This window comes from Oncorhynchus mykiss, chromosome 1 (genome assembly GCF_057628025.1).
Source record: "Oncorhynchus mykiss isolate SJ-2025 chromosome 1, ASM5762802v1, whole genome shotgun sequence".
Lineage (NCBI taxonomy): Eukaryota > Metazoa > Chordata > Actinopteri > Salmoniformes > Salmonidae > Oncorhynchus > Oncorhynchus mykiss.
The window spans coordinates 51,513,300-51,538,708 of record NC_143022.1 but is presented as its reverse complement, the minus strand read 5'-3'; the positions used below and the strand labels follow the sequence as shown (position 1 = coordinate 51,538,708).

The following is a 25,409-nucleotide window of genomic DNA, read 5'->3' as shown; positions in this document are numbered from 1 at the left end:
CCCCTGTGTATTTATACCTGTGTTCTCTCTTGGTCCGTTGCCAGTTCGTCTTGTTTGTCAGGTCAACCAGCGTTTTGGTTCACAACTACTGCTTTTCCGCATTCTCGCCCTCCTGGTTTTGACCCTTGTATGTCCTGACTCTGAGCCAACCTGCCTGACAACTCTACCTGCACCTGACCCTGAGCCTGCCTGCCGACCTGTACCTTTGCCCCACCTCTGGATTGTTGACCTCTGCCTACACTGATCCTGCCTGCCGTCCGGTACTGTTGCCCCACCTCTGGTTTACTGACCCCCGCCTGCCTTGACCTGTCTGAATATTAAACCATTGTCAATTCGACATGTTTGCATCTGGGTCTTACCTTGATTTATGATAGTACGAACTGGCCATGACTGACCCAGCAGACCCGGGCCAGCTGCACATTGCCATCTCCACCCAGGGAGCCACCATCGGTAGGCACAAGGAATTGCTTCGTGGCCTTGTGGAGGGGGTCAAAACGTTGGTCAGTTTTCTGGAGCAATTCCACGGGTTGTCTAGGAGGCTGCCTACCACGGTGGTAACCCAACAGCTCCTCAGTTGCTAGCAGCGCCGTCTCATCAGTCACTCCCCCTTCTCGGGAGCCTTGCTTACCTCCTCCGGAATGCTTCAATGGAGAGCCGAGCACCTGTCGGGCGTTCCTAGTTTAGTGTGCCCTCGTCTTCGAGCTTCAGCCCTCCTCCTTCCCCTCGGATCGCTCCAAGATAGCCTACCTCATCACGCTGATGTCCAGGAGTGCTCTCACCTGGGCTACTGCCGTGTGGGAACGACAGCCAGTCTGGAGGGGTTTGTGGGAGAAGTGAGGAAGGTTTTTGATGCCCCGTTCTCTGGGCGAGAGGCCACCCGGAAGCTAATCCAGCTTCGGCAGGACTCCCGCAGTGTAGCTGATTATGTGTTGGATTTCCACACGCAGGTAGCGGAGCAAGCTGGAATCAAGAGGCACCGTTCAATATGTTCCTGCACGGCGTCTCTGATGAGGTCAAGGATGAGCTTGCATCCCAGGAGTTGCCTACGGAGCTCGATACCCTCATTGCTTTGACCATCTGTATCGATGGGCGATTACGGGAACGAAGGAAGGAGCGGAAATTGGATTTCGCTCACACGCCCAAGGATCCCACCTTGCCTTCAAGTCATACTGGAAGCTCCAGATGGTCTCATTGCCGAGAGAACCTGAGGCTTCCCGACCTGCCCCGAGGGCTGCGAAGATGGCCGAGCCTATGCCACTAGGCAGAGCTGGGCTGTCCCCAGCAGAACAGCAATACAGGATCAATGCGAAGAGTTGTCTGTATTGCGGAACTCTTGGTCATTTTATGTCCTCTTGTCCCTTGCTCACAACCCTTTTCATGCCATTCTGCTGTGGGAAGACCAGTCCAAATCTTATCGGGTTCTCATTGACTCTGGGGCCGATGAGAGCTTTTAGGTCGCTACCCTGGCGTCCGAGCTGAACATCCCCACTCCATTCCCATGTACGTTAGAGCGCTGGATGGGAGCTCTATAGGCTGTGTCAGGGAACTACAGTGAGGCTATCCAGTCCCCTCTTATTCCTATGTTATTGGGATATTCCAGACACAATCTCTTAATTAACTGGTCTACTGGTGCCTTCATGGACTGGAGCCCGTTCTTCCACGCCCATTGCCCAAGTCAGCACAACCTGCCTCGGGACTTCATCATGGGGGGTTCGGAAGGTGCCACGGACCTCTCCACCATTCCCGTGGAGTACCAGGACCTCCGGGAGGTGTTCAGCAAGGCCCGGGCCACTTCACTTCTGCCGCACCGACCTTATGACTGAGTCCCTAGCACGACTCCGCCCCGGCGACGACTGTACTCTCCACCCAAGGTTCCGTTCACGTGGTCTCCAGCTGCTGACCAAGCGTTCCTGGACCTCAAACATCGCTTCACCACAGCTCCCACCTTGGTTCATCCGCACCCTTCCCGTCAGTTCGTGGTGGAGGCCGATGCTTCTGATGTCAGAGTGGGGTCTGCCCTGGACCTCAAGCTACATCCCTGGGCCTTCTTCTGCCACCACCTCAATGCCACGGAAAATAACTATGGTGTGGGTAATCGTGAGGTACCACTGTGTCTTTGTGAGATGCAGTGTAGGTGAACGGATGATCTCTGCATGTGTATTTCCCACCGTATAGCATTGAGGAGGTGTTATGGTGTGGGAGTGTTTTTCTGGTAACACTGTGATTTATTTAGAATTCAAGGCACACTTAAACAGCATGAATTCCACAGCATTCTGCAGCTATACGCCATCCCATCTGGTTTGCGCTTTGTGGGACGGCGCAACTAGGGAACATTACCAACCCATACAAATCAAACTTTATTTGCCACATGCGCCGAATACAACAAGTGTAGACTTTACCGTGAAATACTTACTTAAAAGCCCTTAACCAACAGTGCAGTTCAAGAAGAAGAAAATATTTACCAAGTAGGCTGAAATAAAAAGTAACACAGGACCCTGGACACAGGCTGTGGAGTATCGCCATACGAAGGAGGAAATAGAGGCAGCGAAAGCAGAACGGCGACGTTACGAGCAGTTTAATGGCTTTCCTCTGACACCGCCTATTATATTAGGTCCTGGATGGCAGAAAGCTTGGCCCTAGTGATGTACTGGGCCGTTTGCACTACCCTCTAGCGCCTTACATTTAGATGCCGAGCTGTTGCCATACCATGCGGTGATTCAACCGGTCCGGATGCTCTCGATGGTGCAGCTGTAAAACCTTTTGAGAATCTGGGGACCCATGCCATATATTTTCAGTCTCCTAAAGGGGAAAAGATACACTCTGTATTTTCCACTGGCTGCCCCACCACCACAGAAAGCACTGAGCTAGGCTGAAACAACTGCATTTTCGAGCTGCCTTATGCAAAAAAAGAGACCATGATTGTATGCGGCTTTATTAACTCAATTATTTATTTTATTTCTTTGTTTTCTAACTAATGTGACACGTTTTAATGCTGAAATAACATGCACAGGCAACCAGACGCCAAAAACACTGGTGGGGCTCAAATGATGGGTTGCCACTGGAAACAGGTACTCCTATTTGCTTAAATTAGAGTTATTTATGCAACTTTAGTTGTGATACAAATGTTGGGCTATGTGTTTTGATTTTTAAACCTCTTCCGTCTACCCCCTCCTTTTTCGAACATTCTGTTAAAAATCGCGCAACATTTCAGCGTCCTGCTACTCATGCCAGGAATATAGTATATGCATATGATTAGTATGTGTGGATAGAAAACACTCTAAAGTTTCTAAAACGGGTTAAATAACGGCTGTAACTATAACAGAGCGTGTGTTTCATCGAAAAGCGCAAGACAAATTGATCACTGAAAACTGAAAAAAATATCCATGCGCCACTTGCATGTATTGTTTAAGGGACACCAAATTAAAACCTGTTAAGGATATGGCAGACATATGCCCCCTTTGGAGAGATTGGGTACCCCTAGTAAACTGAAAAAAAAATCTGTCAAAAATTGCTAATATATGCAAATAAAATAGATAGAAAACACTCTAAAGATTCTAAAACCGTTGGAATTATGTCTGTAAGTATAGCAGAACTCACAGGGCAGGCATTCTTCCAAACTAGTTTTTGTGGCCATGAAAGTTGGAGCAACTTTGACGTCATGGCCCCCACCCTTCCCAACCAGTTATGATTCTGGGGACACGTTCTATCTCTTCCGCTAGATGTCCTCTTTCAGTAGAGCTTTGAATCGTTCAAATCCCGCGAGAATTGACCCTATGGGAGTGAAATTAGTGCGTGCCACGAGAGAATAGGCTGTGCGTAGGGGCGCGAATTGGTACCAGCCATTCCTTTGTTCCAGCACTCAAGAGAAGGGCACTCACATGGCTCGCTGTCACATGATCGGTTCTTTCTCAGAGGCTACAAGTGAAAACAGACATATCGGGGAAGCAACTGCACGTATCCTTATCAAATTCCAAGGCGCAAATTGAAGATTTGGAAGAACTGTCCACATTTACTTTTTGTCAGCCAACCAGATGAGTAGGCCTAAAGAACAGCAAAAGCACTGGCCTATGTAAATCTACTATCCCCCATAGTGCGCTAAATAAATATTCCAAACATAGTCTGTCACAGTTGTGGGAAGAGAGAGATCCCAAATTAATACAACCACTATCATAAAAAAAAACTGTTTTAAGCAATAAGCCTGACGCAACAGATGAGAACGTTTCACTTAAAATATTGCTAAACTATTACGCTATTTCTTCACATTATAAGTGCAGCAATGTGCACACGGCAGTAGGCTACAAGCGCAAATGTTCCATTAGCAGGACAACACCATTCCAAAAGTGACCACAGATGCGATTATGCATGTAATGCTTTTATTATGAAGGTGCATTTTTATGGTGAAAATAATCTTACCCAAATTTGAAACTCACCCGCTGTGTATGTATGCCAGTTGGGCTCTACGCCCGCTGTAAAGCAAATGAATGTGCTTCATTTTAAGAAGATGTTTGGGCATTTTAGTTTTGATACAAACCTTATCAAAAGATATAGGTCTATGGGCTAGGCTACATGAGGTGTGCGAATTTAATTTGAAAAAGTCAATAAAATATGCATTCGCTGTTTCTTGCCTTATGCTGGGCATCATTGACGAGTGACAATATAAAATTCACAAGTGATAGGCTAATAGTCACCTAATATTGATTTCATCTTATCATCTATATACAAAAAAATGTGTGTGTGTCACGCCCTGACCTTAGATATCTGTTTTTCTATATTTTGGTTAGGTCAGGGTGTGACTAGGGTGGGTCCTCTAGTTTTTGTATGTCTAGGGGTTTTTGTATGTCTATGTTGACCTGATATGGTTCCCAAATATCATTATTGCTGATTGGGGATCATATTTAGGTAGCCATTTTCCTAATGTGTGTTGTGGGACCTTGTCTATGTATAGTTGCCTTAGTGCACATCAGTAGCAGCTCGTTAGGTCAGTGAGTTTCGATTTATTAAAATTGTGGAATTCAACTCATGCTGCGCCTTGGTCCAATCATTACAACGAACGTGACAGAAGATCCCACCAACATTGGACCTAGCAGCGTGTACAGGAGGAGTGGACTTGGGAGGAGATCCTGGATGGAGCAGGACCCTGGACGCAGGCATCGCCGTACGAAGAAGGAAATAGAGGCAGCGAAAGCGGAACTGCGACATTACAAGGAGTTATACCAACGAGGCAAGCACGAGAGGCAGCCCCAAAATAGTTTTGGGGAGGGGGAACACAGGGAGATTGGCAGAGTCAGGGTTTAGACCTGAGCCAACTCCCTGTGCATACCGTGGGGAGCGTGACTGGTCAGGCACCGTGTTATGCAGTGATGCGCACGGTGTCTCCCGTGCGCATTGATAGCCCTGTGCGCTCTATTCCAGCTCCACGCATTTGCCGCACTAGAGTGGGCTTCCAGCCAGGACTGGTTGTGCAGGTTCAGCGCTCATGGTCTCCAGTACACCTCTTTGGACCAGGATATCCTGCGCCGGCTTTACGCTCTGTATCCCCAGTGCGTTTTCACAGCCCAGTGCGTCCTGTGCCAGCGCCCTGCACTTATCGAGCTAAAGTGAGCATCCAGCCAGGACGCAATGTTCCAGCTCTACGCTCCTGACCTCCAGTGCGCCTCCACAGTCCAGGACATCCTGTGCCTGCTTTCCGCACTCGCCCTGAGGTGCGTGTCACCAGCCCGGTACCACCAGTGCCGACACCACACAGCAGACCTCCAGTGCGCCTCCGCAGTCCAGAGCTTCCGGCGACGGTCCCCAGTCCGGGGCCTCCGGCGACGGTCCCCAGTCCGGGGCCTCCGGCGACGGTCCCCAGTCCGGGGCCTCTGGCGACGGTCCTCAGGCCGGGGTCTCCGGCGACGAGCCGCAGTCCAGAGACTCTGGCGATGATCCACGGTCCGGTTCCACAGAAGCGGAGGGATCAGCGTAAGGAGGGGGGCTGCGTCCAGAATCGGAGCCGCCACCGAGGGTAGATGCCCACCCGGACCCTCCCCTATAGGTTCAGGTTTGCGGCCGGGAGTCTGCACCTTTGGGGGGGTACTGTCGCGCCCTGACCTTAGATATCTGTTTTTCCATATATTTTGGTTAGGTCAGGGTGGGTACTCTAGTTTTTGAATGTCTAGGGGGGATTTGTATGTCTATTTTGGCCTGATATGGTTCCCAATCAGAGACAGCTGTTTATCGTTGTCTCTGATTGAGGATCATATTTAGGTAGCTATTTTCCTCATTTGTGATGTGGGATCTTGTCTATGTTCACAGCAGTAGCTTCACGTTTCGGTTGGTTGTTTGTTTTGTTCAGTGAGTTTCGATTTATAAAAATTATGTAGAACTCTACTCTCGCTGCGCCTTGGTCCAATCCTTACGACGAACGTGACAGTGTGAAATTAGTTTTGATTTAGAATAGACCATTATCATGTCTCGAAGCAGGGTCAGCGGAAAAAAATACATGTAATCTATGCACTTAAATAGCAAATGGAGGACATTCGGTTAATTTTCATGCCAGCCAGGTAGGCTATACTCCTGTTGTAAAGAGAAGCAATGTGCTTAATATTAGGTTACGTGAGAAATAAATATAGTAGGCCTAGCCTATAGAAAGCTAATGGGATCCTCCTCTTTTTAATAGATGCCATCACTTTTTTCTCACGCAATTGCATAGCATATAGAAATGTTGCGCAACATAAGCTCAGGGGCTCATGAAGTGTTTGATTTGATTTTTGATCACATTTGCATTTATGTCAAAGTGATTAGAGGGAAAATAGAGTGCTCAGTACCCGGCAGTTAGCAAGTTTGGTAGAAAACTAATGACCATCAGTAGCATCAGAGCTTGGAGAAGCCTAATTACCGTGACTAAATGGTCACGTGGAATTTGACTTTGGTCATGACTCGTGACCGCCCTACACGACTGGGAATGCAGATATGCATCTGTTGGTCACAGACACCTTAAAAAAAGTTAGGGGCGTGGATCAGAAAACCAATCAGTATCTAGTGTGACCACCATTTGCCTCATGCAGCGCGACACATCTCCTTCGCCTAGAGTTGATCAGGCTGTTGATTGTGGCCTGTGAAATGTTGTTCCACTCCTCTTCAATTACCGTGTGAAGTTTCTGGACATTGATGGGAACTGGAACCCGCTGTCATACACGTTGATCCAGAGCATCCCAAACATGCTCAATGGGTGACACGTCTCGTGAGTATGCAGGTCATGGAAGAACTGGGCAATTTTTTGCTTCCAGGAATTGTGTACAGATCCCTGCGACATTGTGCTGTGCATTATCGTGCAGAAACATGAGGTGATGGCTGCGGACCTCAACGTAGGTTGAGATGTTGACTGCGTTATTACTTGTGTGAAACATTGGGCTTACTGTACATCTGAATTCAATGTATGAGTAATATGGGTTTAATCCAACCTTGTGTCACAAGAGGAAGGAATTATTGCCATACCCACCTTCTCCCCATTCCACTATCATCAGGGGCATGGCACTGACCCAGCATTGACTGCCGGGAAGGTGGTGTACACACTCTTGGCAGGTGCTGTACTGACAGGCTTTCTCTAAAATCTGGACAATCAGGCACCACCATGAAATGGAGGTGGCAGTGATTGGGGCAAGGTGAAGAAACACACTAGACAGTTTAGGGGAGGGGGGGAGCTTCGAAAGGCTGGGAGAAGTAAGAGAAGACTGAATCTTAACATACGCATAACTTTGATGTTTGCACCAATTTCCTGCAAAAACACACACGAAAGTCAGACTTGTGTGCAGGCATGAATACAAAACAAAGGAATTGGCAATGCAAGACTTCACACTTTATCCCTTTGCCAAGCATGCGTTGTAAAATCATTGTTTATGCTTATATGACATCTCACTTCTGGAGCCGGGGTTACATAAGTAACACTAAGGTCTAGTTCTAATACTTCTTTCAATATGACAACTTCCGTGTCGCAGACATGCTTTCTGAAGCCAGGGTAGTTCCAACAGTATCAGCCCTCAGAGGCTTGGTCAATGAGGAAGTATGCGCCATAGAAGGCACAGTGACATCCAGATGGTAAAACCCTCAAATGTATGAGGGTTGGCCATACATGCCTTAACACAAATATCATGTAAGGAGATGCCTTTGAACAGTCCAAGAGGTAGCCATGCCTCTGGAGGATTGAGTTCTTCTGGGCTTATACTTTTCAATATAATAGCATCCACTATCCAAAGGGATAGCCGTTTACAAGACATCGCCCCCCCCTCCCCCTTGCAGACATGTGCCCAAGAAAGAAGAGGTGTTGTCGCGCTTAAGCAATACTCTCGCTTTATCCAAGCAAATTCTCAAAGCACATACAGGACACAAGTGGTGAAGATGCACTTCTTCTCTAGACAGGAAGAGCGGTGGGTGGAAAACTACAAGCAACAACGCGAAATAACCATAGTTGCCACTGACCATAATTAAAGGCAGGGTTGGGTAATAAGGTTACATAGGAGAACCCCAGGGAAAATAATAGGAACGATTGATGGACTGACAGGGCCTGCAGCTCACTCACTCCCTTTGCAGGTGTCTGGCAGTAATGCGGTTTAGGAGAGGTATTACATCTCCACGCTTTCCAGTGGTTCAAGAGTCTGCTGTCAGGAAGCCTCAAGCACAATAGACCGGTCCCAAGATGGGGCTAAAGGCCTTGAGACTGTGCATAAGCGACGTGCACCCTTCATCAACAACATAACAGAGGGTGTTACCCTACTGTTAAACTGTCAAAGACTGTATGACAGGTCGAGATAGCGGCTAAACGGAACTTGGCAGGAGAGATCTTCCGTCTGCTCAAAAAGGTCCTGCAATGAAGCATAAAGAGCATTAAATTATCTGTTTAGGTCACAACATTTCCAAAAAAGGCACCACTTGTTTCCAGATAGTCAGTGTTTAGAAAGGGCACTGGCCCTCTGGATGTCTCAATGATCTTCAGTGGCAGGCCTGTCACATTCAGATTAATCCACTCACGGGCCATGGCTACTGGGTGAGGGTAGAAAATCTCCCCGTACGCCTGGGTCATAAGATCCCTGTGTAACGGTAGCTACCAGGACTGGTTGTAAAATCAGGAGAGGGATCTCTGCCAACGACGGCGTCCCTGGTCATCAAGGTGCTCGAAGATAAGTGATAAGCCTGTTACCTCACTCTGCTTATCGGAATGGGGAGTGCTACACAGAGGAAAAAGCATGGGGCATCACCCTTGACTAGGTGTGCGAGGGCTTCCACCCCTAGTGGTGCGTTATTACCATGTAGGGATGGAGTCTCCAAAAACCCTAAAAGCGTTGTCGCTTCAAACAGTCTGGGAGTCAATCCGGATAGATAGATATGAAAAGTGGGCTCTCAGAGGCTGTTAATACGCTAGTGTGCACGTGTCATGCTCACCCCAGGGAGCGGTAATGCCGAAGGGGGGCAGAGAGTGTGTCCCAGTTAACTGGGAGAACTCGTAATGCGACCGAGGTATATGTGCTTAGTGTTTCTTGCAAAACATGCTTGATCCTCTTAGACTACGCCCTTAGTGAGTGGCAACAGGCATAGGCTATACATGTCACCAAGCAGGGCTTGCATGAGAGAGCAGCTGACGGAATATCATAAACTGTCAAATGGTGTAGCTAAAAGGAAGAAGTAAACATACTGGTTACTCAGATGTAATCCTAAGAAGTAGAGCAAATATGTGCCTGGTCTGTCTTGGCCCTACTCTAGAGAGGAGGGCTATCAAAAGCTAAAATATCCCCTGAAAAGGGGAGGTAGAGTAGGCAAAGGCCAACTGTGTGAACCAAGAGCAGCGTTTAAACGGATAAGGAAAAAACCATCAAAGCATAATGGAGTCGGGAGTACCAGTTTCCATCAATAGATCCCAAAAACCCAGTGAGTTAAGGGAGTTTCAGTGTGAGCCCAGAAAACCGGTTCCCATGTTAAACAAATGAAAACTAAGGGATGACCAGCTCTTGTTTGGGTGACAGGAATCCATCGAGAGAATGGGGAGAAAAAAAAATCAGGTTTATTCCCTGCATCACTCACCTAGAGTGATGGCACTCCCTGGTGGTGCTTTGAAGAGATGCACACGTGATTATATTCTACTGTGTTTGCTTGTGCGCAATAGACAGAGGTGATTAATTAATGTCGCAAAGCATGGGAAATGGGGCCTTGAAGGATGTCAGAAGAGACTGGACGGAGTGTAAACTTGCTGAATTTTGTCCTTGGCTGGAACCTGAGAAGGTGCTGAGGGGAGAGTCCAAGTGAGGATAGCACTTGGGGGTAAAAGTGCATTTCCTCCATTTTTCCATGCGAGCAATGTCAAAGTGCGCTGCTACACAGAGAATAGTTTTACATTTTTTTACACAGACATGCCTCCAGCATAAGGCGGTGAGGGGGAGGAATGGCTCACATTAAACCAGAGAGACCCAGGTAGAGAGAATGTTTTTGTACTGTTACCCCTAATGTGCCCCTAACATTATCATATTTTTGTTTTTGAAATTAATGTGGAAATAACGATTCAGTCAGTTTTTGCCCAGTTGGTTCACGTGTCCAGTTTATTGAGCGTTAGTAGAATATTCCATCAACATCACGTCAAATGTACACAGAAGAACATAGTTGCCATGGTCTCACATTATAAGATATTAATGTTCTAGACACGTTTCATGGGACATTGCAAGAACATTCATGTGTCCAGTTCTCTGAGGGTTAGAAGAATATTCCATCAACGTCCCACCAAACATACACAGAACATGGTTGCTATGCTCACAGAATGTAAGATATTTATGTTCTAAACATATTTAATGGGAACATTGCAAGAACATTTCTGTGTATCAGTTTTCAGGAGGTCGCCTGGTGGTGCCAAAGAATCATTCGCCATAAAACAAATGTTTCATTACACATCACGCGTTACTGTTGCCAAGCACATCAAGGCCCTGATCAATTCACAGCACTTTTTGTCTGTTGGCAAGGTGTTTTCAACTTACATATTTCACACACTTTGACATACAGTACATGTTCATTTATATGGTAATTATTATTGAACATGCCCTCACCTGTGATTTGAACCACAACCTCTTGGTTCACAGCATTCAGATATTCCTGCTACGCCACTATGTCTGTGTTAGTAATCACCCTAGCAGAGCTGGTTAGGCTGTCATGTTATCCAGAGCGTTGGTGACTGCAACTGTGCTGTCAGAATGTCCTTTAGTAAATTCAGATTGCTTCACTCTCTGAGCGTTCAGAGTGCACACTGGACGCTCTGGCCGATGAGTAGGGTTGATCCGAACGTTCTGACCTCACAACAGCAGACAAGCACCCAAGCAAACTGGCTAACATTGGCTAGCTATTTCCAGACACATAATTGTATTATTTATTTATTTATTTATTTATTTATTTCACCTTTATTTAACCAGGTAGGCAAGTTGAGAACAAGTTCTCATTTACAATTGCGACCTGGCCAAGATAAAGCAAAGCAGTTCGACACATACAATGACACAGAGATACACATGGAGTAAAACAAACATACAGTCAATAATACAGTATAAACAAGTCTATATACGATGTGAGCAAATGAGGTGAGATAAGGGAGGTAAAGGCAAAAAGGCCATGGTGGCAAAGTAGATACAATATAGCAAGTAAAACACTGGAATGGTAGATTTGCAATGGGAGAATGTGCAAAGTAGAAATAAAAATAATGGGGGTGCAAAGGAGCAAAATAAATAAATAAATAAAATACAGTAAGGAAAGAGGTAGTTGTTTGGGCTAAATTATAGGTGGGCTATGTACAGGTGCAGTAATCTGTGAGCTGCTCTGACAGTTGGTGCTTAAAGCTAGTGAGGGAGATAAGTGTTTCCAGTTTCAGAGATTTTTGTAGTTCGTTCCAGTCATTGGCAGCAGAGAACTGGAAGGAGAGGCGGCCAAAGAAAGAATTGGTTTTGGGGGTGACTAGAGAGATATACCTGCTGGAGCGTGTGCTACAGGTGGGAGATGCAATGGTGACCAGCGAGCTGAGATAAGGGGGGACTTTATCTAGCAGGGTCTTGTAGATGACATGGAGCCAGTGGGTTTGGCGACGAGTATGAAGCGAGGGCCAGCCAACGAGAGCGTACAGGTCGCAATGGTGGGTAGTATATGGGGCTTTGGTGACAAAACGGATTGCACTGTGATAGACTGCATCCAATTTGTTGAGTAGGGTATTGGAGGCTATTTTGTAAATGACATCGCCAAAGTCGAGGATTGGTAGGATGGTCAGTTTTACAAGGGTATGTTTGGCAGCACGAGTGAAGGGTGCTTTGTTGCGAAATAGGAAGCCAATTCTAGATTTAACTTTTGATTGGAGATGTTTGATATGGGTCTGGAAGGAGAGTTTACAGTCTAACCAGACACCTAAGTATTTGTAGTTGTCCACGTATTCTAAGTCGGAACCGTCCAGAGTAGTAATGTTGGACAGGCGGGTAGGTACAGGTAGCGATCGGTTGAAGAGCATGCATTTAGTTTTACTTGTATTTAAGAGCAATTGGAGGCCACGGAAGGAGAGTTGTATGGCATTGAAGCTTGCCTGGAGGGTTGTTAACACAGTATCCAAAGAAGGGCCAGAAGTATACAGAATGGTGTCGTCTGCATAGAGGTGGATCAGAGACTCACCAGCAGCAAGAGCGACCTCATTGATGTATACAGAGAAGAGAGTCGGTCCAAGAATTGAACCCTGTGGCACCCCCATAGAGACTGCCAGAGGTCCGGACAGCAGACCCTCCGATTTGACACACTGAACTCTATCAGAGAAGTAGTTGGTGAACCAGGCGAGGCAATCATTTGAGAAACCAAGGCTGTCGAGTCTGCCGATGAGGATGTGGTGATTGACAGAGTCGAAAGCCTTGGCCAGATCAATGAATACGGCTGCACAGTAATGTTTCTTAGCGATGGCGGTTAAGATATCATTTAGGACCTTGAGCGTGGCTGAGGTGCACCCATGACCAGCTCTGAAACCAGATTGCATAGCAGAGAAGGTATGGTGAGATTCGAAATGGTCGATAATCTGTTTGTTGACTTGGCTTTCGAAGACCTTAGAAAGGCATGGTAGGATAGATATAGGTCTGTAGCAGTTTGGGTCAAGAGTGTCACCCCCTTTGAAGAGGGGGATGACCGCAGCTGCTTTCCAATCTTTGGGAATCTCAGACGACACGAAAGAGAGGTTGAACAGGCTAGTAATAGGGGTGGCAACAATTTTGGCAGATAATTTTAGAAAGAAAGGGTCCAGATTGTCTAGCCCGGCTGATTTGTAGGGGTCCAGATTTTGCAGCTCATTCAGAACATCAGCTGAGCAGATTTGGGAGAAGGAGAAATGGGGAAGGCTTGGGCGAGTTGTTGTGGGGGGTGCAGTGCTGTTGACCGGGGTAGGAGTAGCCAGGTGGAAAGCATGGCCAGCCGTAGAAAAATGCTTATTGAAATTCTCAATTATGGTGGATTTATCAGTGGTGACAGTGTTTCCTGTCTTCAGTGCAGTGGGCAGCTGGGAGGAGGGGTTCTTATTCTCCATGGACTTTACAGTGTCCCAGAACTTTTTTGAGTTAGTGTTGCAGGAAACAAATTTCTGCTTGAAAAAGCTAGCCTTGACTTTTCTAACTGCCTGTGTATAATGGTTTCTAGCTTCCCTGAACAGCTGCATATCACGGGGGCTGTTCGATGCTAATGCAGAACGCCATAGGATGTTTTTTTGTTGGTTAAGGGCAGTCAGGTCTGGGGAGAACCAAGGGCTATATCTATTCCTGGTTCTAAATTTCTTGAATGGGGCATGTTTATTTAAGATGGTTAGGAAGGCATTTTTTAAAAATATCCAGGCATCCTCTACTGACGGGATGAGATCAATATCCTTCCAGGATACCCCGGCCAGGTCGATTAGAAAGGCCTGTTCGCTGAAGTGTTTCAGGGAGCGTTTTACAGTGATGAGTGGAGGTCGTTTGACCGCTGACCCATTACGGATGCAGGCAATGAGGCAGTGATCGCTGAGATCTTGGTTGAAAACAGCAGAGGTGTATTTAGAGGGCAAGTTGGTTAGGATGATATCTATGAGGGTGCCCATGTTTAAGGCTTTGGGGAGGTACCTGGTAGGTTCATTGATAATTTGTGTGAGGTTGAGGGCATCAAGTTTAGATTGTAGGATGGCTGGGGTGTTAAGCATGTTCCAATTTAGGTTGCCTAGCAGCACAAGCTCTGAAGATAGATGGGGGGCAATCAGTTCACATATGGTGTCCAGAGCACAGCTGGGGGCAGAGGGTGGTCTATAGCAGGCGGCAACGGTGAGAGACTTGTTTTTAGAGAGGTGGATTTTTAAAAGTAGAAGTTCAAATTGTTTGGGTACAGACCTGGATAGTAGGACAGAACTCTGCAGGCTATCTTTGCAGTAGATTGCAACACCGCCCCCTTTGGCAGTTCTATCTTGTCTGAAAATGTTGTAGTTTGGAATTAAAATGTCTGAATTTTTGGTGGTCTTCCTAAGCCAGGATTCAGACACAGCTAGAACATCCGGGTTGGCAGAGTGTGCTAAAGCAGTGAATAGAACAAACTTAGGGAGGAGGCTTCTAATGTTAACATGCATGAAACCAAGGCTATTACGGTTACAGAAGTCGTCAAAAGAGAGCTCCTGGGGAATAGGAGTGGAGCTAGGCACTGCAGGGCCTGGATTCACCTCTACATCGCCAGATGAACAGAGTAGTAGTAGAATAAGGGTGCGGCTAAAAGCAATAAGAATTGGTCGTTTAGAACGTCTGGAACAGAGAGTAAAAGGAGGTTTCTGGGGGCGATAAAATAGCATCAAGGTATAATGTACAGACAAAGGTAAGGTAGGATGTGAATACAGTGGAGGTAAACCTAGGTATTGAGTGATGAAGAGAGAGATATTGTCCCTAGAAACATCATTGAAACCAGGAGATGTCATTGCATGTGTGGGTGGTGGAACTAATAGGTTGGATAAGGTATATTGAGCAGGACTAGAGGCTCTACAGTGAAATAAGGCAATAAACACTAACCAGAACAGCGATGGACAAGGCATATTGACATGAAGGAGAGGCGTGCTCAGTCGAGTGATCAAAAGGGTCCAGTGAGTGGAGAGGTTGGTTGGGGGTCACGGCGATTTAGACAGCTAAATCGGTAGCAAGCTAGCATAGGAGCAAGCTAGCATAAGATGGAGGTCTGTTATTAGCCAACTCTTGCGTTCCGTCAGTAGATTAGTGGGTTTCCGTGTGGTAGAAGGGATGAATCCAAATCACACAACAACAACAAAAATAAAAACAATAGATATAGTTATAGAGGCCCAAGAAGAAAAAATAAATCAATAAATAAAAATAAAATAAAAATTGTCCGATTGTCTATTCAGATAGCAGCCGATAAGATAGCCAACGGCTAGCAGGCCGCAGATGAGCGCCCAGGCAACGTTGCGCCGGAGGAGCCAGCCGGACAGTTCCCTCGGGTAGACAACGTCGGCAGTCTAGCCGTGAAGGCCCGGTGGGGCTCCGCGTAGGCAGCAAAACGGGTCCGGATAGGTGACTGCAGCCCAGGAGTGATTGATGGAACTCTTCACCTGGCTATCTCCGGAACAATTGATGTTAGCTCCGGAATCGACGAAAGCCGATAGTCACACGGATAGCAGCTAGCTAGCTGCGAGATCCAGGCATGGACGTCCAGAGCCAGCGGCCAAAATCCAGGGACATGGAGAGAAAAATTTGTCCGATATGTTCCGCTCCGAGCCGCGCTGCGCTGCACCGCGCCGTACAAAACTGGCGATAGATTCTCGAGCCAAAGGACAGCCGATGACCACAAACCGTGGTCAGCTGAGTACCAACGATTAGCCAGTAAATAAGCTAACTAGCTTCTGAACTAGCCCCTGAACCAGCTTCAGAGTAGCTTCTGGACCAGCTTCTGGCTAGCTCCCGGCTAGCTTCTGGCTAATTTCTGGCTAGCCTCTCGGAGGATCACAGATCTGAGGTAAATAATACTTTTTTATATAAATATAAATTGGTGAAACGGATTGCAGGAGAGTGTTCTGAGATGAGTTTTCGGAAAATTAAAAATGTATGTGACAAAAAAAGTTGTAAATATATATATATATACGGGACACGACAGGACGAGGACAAAAATACGTCTGAACTGCTATGCCATCTTGGGAGAGAGGATGTATAATGTATAATAGGATGTATAATGAGAGAACACCCCCAAGCAGAGCTGGTAAGGCTGTTTTCATGTTATCCAGAGCATTGGTGACTAACTTGAATTACACTTTTTTGCCGATGTTACCGACACCGGCCATATTCAACGTGTTGAGCGTTTGTAAATTAATCAGTTATTTTGCGCTCTGGCACACTCAGGCGAGAGTCTTTTGTTAAGACATGTAGCTAGCTAGTTAAACAATTAACCAAAAATCCCAACTCATGACATTACTACCCTGCATGAATCTGCAGGTAGCTAACCAACCAGGTTCAATGTTAGCTAGTTAACATTAGACTATAACGTAAGCTAACCCCATTTCGTACAAATGTGCGCAAACGTGACAACTAATGGGACTGTAGCGACTGTGTTGAGAACTACGTTTCTATTCAAGCATTGATTGACATTGTATTGGCTCTATAGTATTGGAGAAAAGTTTTAAAAAACGGGCCACTCCGACGCTGTACGTTACATTGTGACGTGTCATGGCGTAACGTACAGCACGCAAAAAGCAACTAATTCTATCTTACAGCCTCTCTCCACCAGGTGTAGCACTTCTCTCACAGTTTAAAAACAAGAAAGGGACAGGGTAAGGGGGGACACCTAGTAATTTTTTGCATCATCACTGCAAGCCGTCATGACTCTCAAAAGCCGCTGTTTACATATGAAGATCACTTTAGCACCGCCCTAAAAACCCGATTCAAATTCTACACAAAATATAAACTCTTTATAGAGTTTTATTTACATTTTAGAAGCGATAAGGTGGTAAGTTGGACAGATCGAGTGAAAAAAAGAGTTTCCCCACACGACATCTCTCCTTCTCACTATCACGCAATAGGTTTAGCTTCCCCACCTGCCAATTTTAAAAAGACCCGAAGGAGCTCATTGCCTTCTTGAATCATGCAGAGATGGGCATCATGAAGGTCTCGTCATTGATTTTGTTGGAAAGGGGAGAAATTGTGCTTTACAATGGTGTTGATCTGGTCAGTTGTACGGACCGGCGCGATGTACAGGAGCTTTTTTTTTTTTTTGTGGTGGATCAGCTTAATATTGCGGAAAGAATGTGTCAGCATCGTGTGTGTATAGGTTGCAGGGAAGTCAGGCGCAGGAGAGTCAAAATGGAGTGTAAAATGTGAGTCTTTTAATAAATGTCTTTTAATAAATGTCCACGGAACATGCTCCATAACACTAAAAGTACAGACATGAACAAACATGGGTACGAGGACCTGTCGCGCACCAACACAACAATAAACAACACTGACAATAAAACAATCTCTGACAAAGACATGAGGGGAAACATAGGGTTAAATAAGCAACAGGTGTGTGGGAAGACAAGACAAAACCACTGGAAAATGAAAAATGGATCAATGATGGCTAGAAGACCGGTGACGTCGAACGCCGAGCACAGCCTGAACAAGGAGAGGCAACGACTTCGGCAGAAGTCGTGACAGAATGTTGCTTCCAATGTAATTGTCTGCATCATTTCCAATCCCCCATATTTGTGGGGGTAATTATATATATCCATACACGCATGCATACATATACACATATATACATACACATACAGTGGGGCAAAAAAGTATTTAGTCAGCCACCAATTGTGCAAGTTCTCCCACTTAAAAAGATGAGAGAGGCCTGTAATTTTCCCGAGAGATAAGTAAGGTTTGGTCTGACATATAGCGTGCTTCTGTCTATTTGAGCTGGTCAGTATGTCTAGGTAATCCTGTCTAATGCAGCTTTTTTTAATGTTTTGCTTAACCTTGTGAAGACTTACAGAAAACGTTTGACCTCTGTCATTGCCAACAAAGGGTATATAACAAAGTATTGATATAATCTTTTGTTATTGACCAAATACTTATTTTCCACCATAATTTGCAAATAAATTCATTAAAAATCCTAGAATGTGATTTTTCTGGATTTTTTTTCTATGATGAAAATTACAGGCCTCTTGCACAATTGGTGGCTGACTAAATACTTTCTTGCCCCACTGTACTTGTACAGAAGTGAGTTAGTTTACGTTAACTAGTCAAGCAAATGGCTCTGAGATACAAATAAAATCATGCAAGTAACGTGAGCTAGCGAGTCAGCTAACATTTGCTCGCTAACGGTACACTTTAACTTCAAATTAAACCGCTTAAAAAAAAATTGAAACATGTAATATCTGAAAATGTAGCTAGCTAGACTATTTACCCGCATACATCATGGATGGATGCGTCTTCTGTTGGATTCCATGGTTGCCCTTAGTTTGAAGATATAATCTGGAGACAGGTGTTTTTTCCATCTCCTTAGCTATCATAATTGAATTCCACTGATTTCAAAACTCGGGTGCTCCAGAAAGTGGAGAGCATACACAAAACGTTAGCTAGCGAGCCAGCCAGCTTACGTTAGCTAGCTAAAAGTACACTTTAACTTAACATTAGACTTATGCAGTTTTTACTAAGCAATACATTAAAAAAAGCTGCATTAGACAGGATTACCTAGACATACTGACCAGCTCAAATAGACAGAAGCACGCTATATGTCAGACCAAACCTTACTTATCTCTCGGGATTTCCAGCCCACTCATTATCTCCGCCAATCATGGCTAATGGGAAGGTTGCTCGCTTTTTTTGTGGCTAAACCAACTGGGCTTGTAATTGAACCATTTTACTTGTTTTTACGGCACATGAAAGTCCACATGTTCGAGAAAGCATTTCTAACAAAAAATGCATTATGAAAGAAATATGTTTAAGTTCAAATGGTTTTCCTGTAAAGTAGTGACCAGCGACATACATATTCCTGAAACGGGTCACATATAATCTCAGACATAAATTACTGCAGTTTAAAACCATGGTATGGTATGGCGGCAGGGAAGCATAGTAGCCCAGTGGTTAGTGCATTGGATTAGTAACTGGAAGGTTGCAGGTTCGAATCCCTGAGCTGACAAGGTACAAATCTGTCGTTCTGCCCCTGAACAGGCAGTTAACCCACTGTTCCTAGGCTGTCATTGAAAATAAGAATTTGTTCTTAACTGACTTGCATAGTTAAATAAAGGTAAAATAAAAAAATTGTGAAGGCTGTTTGAATTCTGGCAAAGAGTATGTTCTTTTATCTCAGTATGTGTTACACCCTGACCATAGTTTGCTTTGTATGTTTCTATGTTTTGGTTGGTCAGGGTGTGAGCTGGGTGGGCATTCTATGTTACATGTCTAGTTTGTCTAGTTCTATGTTTGGCCTGATATGGTTCTCAATCAGAGGCAGGTGTTCGTCATTGTCTCTGATTGGGAACCATATTTAGGTAGCCTGTTTGGTGTTGGGTTTTGTGGGTGATTGTCCTTAGTGTCTTGATGTCCTTGGTCTGTGTGTATGTGCACCAGTATTAGGCTGTTTTCGGTTTTCAAGTTACGTTTATTGTTTTTGTATTGATTCGTGTTTACGTTATTTTATTAAACATGAATCTCAATAGCCACGCCGCATTTTGGTCCGACTCTCTTTCCCATACAGAAAACCGTGACAGTATGTCTACAGATTGACTTGTAAATGTTGATATTGGAGACTTATCAGAACAAACTGTGTAACCTAGCATTTATAACGGCTATGAAACTGGTTATCCTCCCACAATAGATGGAAGGAATGTCAAGTTTTGTATCACTAGATTTGATGTATTATAAGATTAAGGGGTATACTGTGCAACTTTCATAAGGTCTGGGTGCCTTATGTAATACTATACGACAAAAGGAGTCTGTATTGAAAACATGCCCACGTCAAGAGCGATACCTAGTTAGTCAATCCCTATCTGGGGGTCTGCCATCCTGTGGGTTCTCACTTTGGCCTTACACACCTGAAACCAATAATCAATGTTTCACTTAGATCCTAAAGCTGAGTGGGGTGTGTTGTATTGGGGCACTGCAGGGCCATGGACCCCTTGGGGCAGGACAAGGTGAACCTTGCAAGTAAAAAAAAAGCTCTACTGTACGACGGAAATGTGTACTTGTTGAGAAACACTGACCTAGAGCTATCCCTTATTGGAACAGTGCTAAGGTGTTTGTCATTGGTGCTGTGCCCTGGGTTTGAGACCCGCTAGGGGAGTCACCCTACTCTCATATTCGTAGCAGTACAGTGCCTTGCAAAAGCATTCATCCCCCTTGCCGTTTTTCCTATTTTGTTGCATTACAACCTGTAATTGAAATGGATTTTTATTTGGATTTCATGTAATGGACGTACACAAAATAGTCCAAATTGGTGAAGTGAAATGAAAAAAATTACTTGTTTAAAAAAATTTAATAAAAATAATGGAAAAGTGGTGCGTGCATATGTATTCACCCCCCTTTGCTATGAAGCCCCTAAATAAGATATGGTGCAACCAATTACCTTCAGAAGTCACATAATTAGTTAAATAAAGTTTAAGTGTCACTTGATCTGTCACATGATCTCAGTATACATACACCTGTTCTGAAAATCCCTTGAGTCTCCAACACCACTAATCAAGAGGCACCAAAGAGACCAAATATAATCCTGAAGGCGTTGCCAAGCTCCACAGCGGAGATTGGAGTATCTGTCCATAGGACCACTTTAAGCCGTACACTCCACAGAGCTGGGCTTTAAGGAAGAGTGGCCAGAAAAAAGCCATTGCTTAAAGAAGAAAATAAGCAAACATGTTTGGTGTTTGCCAAAAGGCATGTGGGAGACTCCCCAAACATATGGAAGAAGGTACTCTGGTCAGATGAGACTAAAATTGAGCTTTTTGGCCATCAAGGAATAAAGGGAAATTCTTGAGGGAAACCTTGTAGCGGTATTTATTTGAGAGGGGTAAAGAAAGATTTTGTTCGGGCGCCAGGCAGGTATTAACCATGCCGAAAGGAAAAGAGTAGAATAGAGAGAGTACCACTACCAGACCCACACACATCAGCAGAAGAGACTGCCTAGAGTGTAGCCTGTTTACCAGATAGCCAGAGGAGAGAAAAGAGAGCACAAACCCTATAAAACCCACATCACAGCACAGGGGAAACCCCACCAAGAATACCTCATGCAATAATAATAATAATAATAATAATAATAATAATAATGGCAGAGCAATTGAACAGAAACTTCATACAAGAAAGAACCCAGTCATCAACAGAGGATTTGCAATAATCTGTATTATCTTCCAGTGGAGGAGTGCAGAGGGTATGAATGTGGGGGATGTTCATAGACACAAAGGCCTTAAAAATGTCCACAATCTTCTCGGCCACATGTCATTAGTACACCCCACCTCAATACAGCTCATATAACAATACACAATTAGCAAGCAAACTCCCTTTTAACTAAAATGTTAACCCAAATACTTCTGGCAGGGCAATAATAGTCCAGCTCTATTGAACATCAATGGGAAGTGCATTTGAAAAATAGAAAGTCTGTTGCAGGGTAAAGCACTGGAACAATAGCGGGAAGAGAAAGATACGATAACAACCACGACCTAGAACTGTCACACCGATGATTGAGTTAAATACTTTATAAACTACATACGCTGAAAATAAACCAAACTTCTGCAGCACAACCTGTTTCAGTCTTCCAGAGATTTGAGACTGAGACAGAGGTTCACCTTCCAGCAGGACAATGATCCTAAGCATACTGCTAAAGCAACACGAGTGGTTTAAGGGGAAACATTTAAATGTCTTGGAATGGCCTAGTCAAAGCCTCAATCCAATTGAGAATCTGTGGTATGACTTAAAGATTGCGGACCCCATCCAACTTGAAGGCGCTGGAGCAGTTTTGCCTTGTAGAATGGGCAAAATTCCCAGTGGCTAGATGTGCTAAGCTTGTAGATACATACTCCAAGAGACTTGCAGCAAAAGTTGACTCTACAAATGATTGACTTTGTGGCGGTAAATAGTTATGCATGCTCAAGTTCAGTTTTTTGGTCTTATTTCTTGTTTGTTTCGCAATAAAAAAGATATAGCATGTTAAAAGTGGTAGGGATGTTCTGTAAATCAAATGATACAAACCCCCCACAAACTACATTTTAATTCCAAGTTGTAAGGCAAAAAAATAGGAAAATGCCAATGGGGTGAATACTTTTGCAATCCACTGTATATGTTAATGTGATTATTTGGTAACAGTTACAACAAACCTACTTACCTGAGCTAATTCAAATTAGTTTCTCAGTAGCCCCATTTACACCTGGTGCTAACATGTGTCCTTTGTCCTGTTCATGTCCAAAATTTTAGATAGGTGTAGATGATTGAAGAATGCTCAGTCGTTCGGCTGTTGGTCGTCCAAGATTATTTTAGTCGAGCAGTAACAAATGTATATACAGTACCAGTCAAAAGTTTGGACACACCTACTCATTCAAGGGTTTTTCCTATTTTCTACATTGTAGAATAATAGTGAATACATCAAAACTATGAAATAACACATATAGAATCATGTAGGAACCAAAAACGTTTTCAACAAATACAAATATATTTTATAACAACCAGCTTCACCTGGAATGCTTTTTTTCCAACGGTCTTGAAGGAGGTATGGTATGGTGATTGTGGAGGCCAGGTCATCTGATGCAGCACTCCATCACTCTCCTTCTTGGTCAAAAAACCCTTACACAGCCTGGAGGTATGTTGCGTCATTGTCTTGTTGAAAACAAATGATAGTCCCTCTAAGCGCAGACCAGATGGGATGGCGTATTGCTGCAGAATGTTTTGGTAGCCATGCTGGTTAAGTGTGCCTTAAATTCTAAATAAATCACTGAGTGTCACCAGCAAAGCACCCCCACACACCATCCCACCTTATCCTCCATGCTTCACGGTGGGAACCACACATGATACGTTCATCCATTCACCTACTCTGCATCTCACAAGACACGGCAGTTGGAACCAAAAATCTCCAATTTGGACTCATCAGACCAAAAGGACAGATTTACACCGGTCTCATGTCCATTGCTCATGTTTCTTTGCCCAAGCAAGTCTCTTCTTATGATTGGTGTCCTTTGGTAGTGATTTCTTTGTAGCAATTCAACTATGAAGTCCTGATTCACGCAGTCTCCTCTAAACAGTTGATGTTGAGATGTGTCTGTTACTTGAACTCTGAGGTGCAGTTAAATCTAATGAATGATTCCCAGGCAGCAGAGTTAACTCTAGGTCTTCCTTTCCTGTGGCGGTCCACATGAGAACCGTTTTTTGTGACATTCTTGAAATATTCTGCATTGACTGACCTTCATGTCTTAAAGTAATGATGGACTGTAGTTTCTCTTTGCTTATTTGAGCTGTTCTTGCCATAATATGAACTTGGTCTTTAACCAAAAATGGCTCTCTTCTATATACCACCCCTACCTTCTCACAACATAACTGATAGGTTCAAACTCAATACGAAGGAAATAAATTACACAAAAGGCACATCTGTTAAAGGTGCAACACAATATTAATTATTGAATTACCTTTGAACTAGTTCAGTCTTATTAATCATGACATCTTACTTAGCTTGATTACTGTGGCCATTTTTGCTTACTTTTTCTTCTAAATAGAGATAGCATATTGGATTGTGTAGAAATGCTTTAGATGGCAAAAATAATTCTGGGGGAAGACCCGCATACCCCCCACTTCTAAAACCAAAGTTTAGCCCCTGTATTAACCTTTTCACATGTACCAACACACGGGTGTGATCGTTCTACAGTGGTCTCTGTAGCGTACAAAGTATCTACAGCATAACACAGTCATCCAAACTGAAAAAATGTAGGCTGCATTTGTCCTAGCGCTAACTGAGGAAAAGATTGACTTAACACAAGCGGTCATATTTTTATAACTCTCGGCTGACAAACTACAATATGAATTAGTTAATATCAATTACTATTATAATTGATCACATCACAGATCAAAATAACTGAGAAACACTTTCTAGAAATCGAAAGTAATGCGACGAGGGGTAGTTTCTGCGAGCCGCCCTGATTTGTTTTCTCACAGAAACCAAAGATAATAAGAGAAGTTAAGATGAGTTTGGTCTGTTTATAGTGTGCATGTTGAAGGGGGTGTGTCGTCTACCATTGCTCACATCCCACCGTTCACGTCCGGAAGTAAAAAAAAAAAAAAAAGTGAACCCTTACTCTTGTCAACATCTTTGGTCTGGCAGACGATTACGTGACACCCAGAATGCATTGTATGTCAACAAACATGGCTCCACGCTGGAATTAGCTTAGCTCATCATAATCAATACAACCTTCAAAAAAGTATTTTACAAACATAATATGTGCCCATTACAGTCTATGCAAGAATCTGAATGCATGATTTGTCAATAGAACTTGAAAACATGTGAATAAAACAGTAAATATATAAATAATTACCACACAAAACATTTTCTGATTGTGATTTATTGATACCAGTGGTGCGTGCCAGCAGTCAATCACATAAGCGCTCACTCCCACTCTGAGCCATTCAGTGTTGTTGTTTATGTACAGTGGATCCTCATTAAAAAGAGAGGTACTTAGAGGTACCCAGCATCACGGCTTCATTTCTCCAGACCACCACAAAGGAGAGTTAGAGCACTCATTATGCATTTGGGTCCCAAGGATTTTATATGACCAATCATATCGAGTGGTTCCAATGACAAATTTGACATGAGCCACCTGTCCCTGGTGACTTTCTTCAGCAAAGATGGCTGACAAAACATTACGGGGAAGCAAATGTATGTAGTCATAACAAGTCAAGCAAAAAAATTACATTTGAGAGGCATTTGTTAGTTAATGTAGAGACAAATATTCGTGCATATTGTTTTGTCATAAAGTTCATTTACGAAAATCCTTATTTAGCACGTTTTTTCCCAGTCATATCCAATACCAGGTGTATCAAACTCCATTCTGTGAATGATGCTGTGTCTGCATGTATGTATAACAATTATACACTTAAACAGTGTTTACCACTCCTGCTCCTGGGACATTAATGATTACACATTGTGACTATGCAATAGACTACAAACATGATTAAGAAACACTTTATCAATAGGAATCTTTAACACGTGGAAAGGGGAAAACGTATTTTTCGTTTTTCACAAGCGTAGCAGGATGGGCTATTAGCTGTTCAATAGAATATTCAACCTTTTACTAAAGAATTGTCTAATAGCCGAGCTAGGTGTGAACCCCCTCTCCCCAACTTGCAACAAATCATTTGTATCTATCTTTCCACATCTACCTACACACGGTTAATGTTCTGAAAAAAAAAAAATATATATATATATATTGGTCATGGCTCCTGAGTGGC

General features: G+C 44.1%; 1 long non-coding RNA gene across 1 annotated transcript in view; it reads right to left on the bottom strand.

Annotated features, from left to right (window-relative positions):
- The window catches only part of LOC149985555 (uncharacterized), a 512,847-nt gene that overhangs the window by 133,954 nt on the left and 353,484 nt on the right, over positions 1-25,409 (bottom strand). The window lies entirely within an intron of this gene.